We start from the raw sequence: 2,254 nt of genomic DNA, 5'->3' as shown, positions 1-2,254 counted from the left end.
CAGAGGACACTGGATATTAGTTTAGTTTGGCTGAGAGCAATTCATTGTTAATGTAGGTGATCATTGCGTGCAAGAATTCATGAAATTAAATGAATTAATTAATCTATTAAGCTCAAAACGTGTCGCAGTGCGATGCGTTTTGATCAGCTATATTTTTTTGCTACGACAGTAATGTGCAGTGTGGCCTTCTGGAGTGAGTGTGGGACTATAATGGCCCTCTCCATCGTCAAAGTGTCCCAGCCCTGGCATACAGTATGCCGGACAAACATTGTCATGGTCTATGGGGTGCAGCTGGTGGAGGCAGTAGTATAGTCTTCCATTGGGACGGGTCCTTACCTTATCTGCCCCTCACCAGCACAGACGAAACCTGTGTAGATACAGCTTATCTGCCCCGCACCAGCACAGACGAAACCTGTGTAGATACAGCTTATCTGCCCCGCACCAGCACAGACGAAACCTGTGTAGATACAGCTTATCTGCCCCGCACCAGCACAGACGAAACCTGGGTAGATACACCTTATCTGCCCCTCACCAGCACAGACGAAACCTGGGTAGATACACCTTATCTGCCCCTCACCAGCACAGACGAAACCTGGGTAGATACACCTTATCTGCCCCTCACCAGCACAGACGAAACCTGGGTAGATACACCTTATCTGCCCCTCACCAGCACAGACGAAACCTGTGTAGATACAGCTTATCTGCCCCTCACCAGCACAGACGAAACCTGTGTAGATACAGCTTATCTGCCCCGCACCAGCACAGACGAAACCTGTGTAGATACACCTTATCTGCCCCTCACCAGCACAGACGAAACCTGTGTAGATACACCTTATCTGCCCCTCACCAGCACAGACGAAACCTGTGTAGATACAGCTTATCTGCCCCTCACCAGCACAGACGAAACCTGTGTAGATACACCTTATCTGCCCCTCACCAGCACAGACGAAACCTGGGTAGATACACCTTATCTATGCCCCCGAGGCCAATGCTGAGACAATAGAAGGTTATCCAATGTGGAATACTTTTATCTGTACAAAGAGGACCTCAGACATCTACAGTACTGCACACTCAAAACACTTGCTTTTCCTACATAATCCCCCTCCTTGTCTGCCTACTTTGTTTCTAGTTTTAAAAAAATACTTTTGAACTAGTTTACTTTTTCGAATAAAACTTTTTTATTTTATAGCGACTTTGGGTGCCTTGAAAAGCGCTATATAAAATGTATGTATTATTATTACTATGTGCATGTGAATGGAGCGGCTTCATTTAAACACATTCCGAAACTCAACCGTTTGGGACATGGGGCGACTCGCCGGAATCGGCCCGGCCCCCTCTGGGCGCGTTCCTGGGGGTCTGGATGTTCCGGGAACCCCCCCCCCCCCTCCCGAGGACTCCCCGGGGACCCCCACATGGTAACTCTCATTTCTCTACCATTTCGGACGTGGGGCGGCTCACCCCAGGCCAAGGGGAATTTCCGGGGACCCCCACACGGAGTTACACCACTCACTTCACACGGGTGTGATTTTTAACTTCGTGTTGGGTGCATGGATTAACCACTGATTAACCACAGTGGTATTCTGGGATGTGCCATTTTGCTGTTAGTGTTAATGATAGGTGTATAGATGTTTTATTGTGAGAGATGAATGTGCTAATGTTGTTTTATAGATCCTTTCAAAACCATGACTGCATGATGAGCTATAGGCTTATTGTAACCCTGTGGGCCTAATGGGTAGGCCGATAGTAAAAGTCGCAATTTGGTTTCAAATTGCCAAAATGTATAGGGTTGAAGTGGTTACTGTATGTTTTCTAATCAAAATTAAACTAGTAACTAAAAGTAAAAATGTCAAATAATTGTAGTAAAGTAAAAGTGCAAATTTTGGCTGCTCTGAAATGTAGTGGTGTAGAAGTAAAAGTAGGCCTACTGGAAATTGGAAATAGGCCTACTCAAGTAAAGTACAAATACCTCAAAATTGTACTTAAGTAAAAGTTACTTTCCAACACTGAAAAGATCAATAAATTGGTCTTTATCAGTAAAAAGTCAAATCATTGTGGGGTTAGTTTTATTTATTTATGTTCCACTTTGTTCTTAAGGTCGCGTCATTAGAGTCACAATAATATTTTGCCTACTGGCACCCGAGGCCACCTTAACCTTAACCGGCTGCGTTCCGCCCCTTATATCCTCATTCTCTCTGATCAAACTGTACTTTAACCTCTTTGGTCGCATTGTATGCTAGCCTGCCCTGTAGCCTTA

The sequence above is a fragment of the Protomyctophum parallelum genome (assembly GCF_964188405.1).
Source record: "Protomyctophum parallelum genome assembly, chromosome: 10".
NCBI lineage: Eukaryota > Metazoa > Chordata > Actinopteri > Myctophiformes > Myctophidae > Protomyctophum > Protomyctophum parallelum.
Note: the sequence above shows the minus strand (reverse complement) of the source record.